The sequence below is a fragment of the Lithobates pipiens genome, unplaced genomic scaffold (genome assembly GCF_037356315.1).
Source record: "Lithobates pipiens isolate NorthernLeopardFrog02 unplaced genomic scaffold, aLitPip1_a1.2 Scaffold_30, whole genome shotgun sequence".
Lineage (NCBI taxonomy): Eukaryota > Metazoa > Chordata > Amphibia > Anura > Ranidae > Lithobates > Lithobates pipiens.
Window position 1 is genome coordinate 169762496 of NW_027507791.1, and position 342 is coordinate 169762837.

The 342-nt window shown below is 50.6% G+C and overlaps 1 pseudogene; it reads left to right on the forward strand.

The window, feature by feature from the left end:
• Positions 1 to 119, forward strand: LOC143950075 (5S ribosomal RNA; annotated as a pseudogene).
• Positions 120 to 342: the final 223 nt, after the last annotated feature.

The window sequence follows — 342 nt, forward strand, 5'->3', positions numbered from 1 at the left end:
ACCTACGGCCCCATCACCCTGAAAGCGCCCAATCTCATCTGATCTCAGAGGCTAAACAGTGTCGGTCCTGGTTAGTACCTGGATGGGAGACCGCCTGGAAATACCAGGTGCCATAGACTTCTTTTTTTGTTGTTGGCTTTGAACTGTTTTTTTCGCTTGTTTCTCAAGGCGACCATCTTGGCGTTTGTCAAGAGGGTTGGGCGTGTCTTGAAGAGAACGCTTACGGCCACATCACACTGAAAGCACCCGATCTCGTCTGATTTCAGAGGCTTAGGAGCATCAGGACTGGTTAGTACCTGGGTGGGAGACTGCCTGGAAAGACCAGGTGACATAGAAGGATCT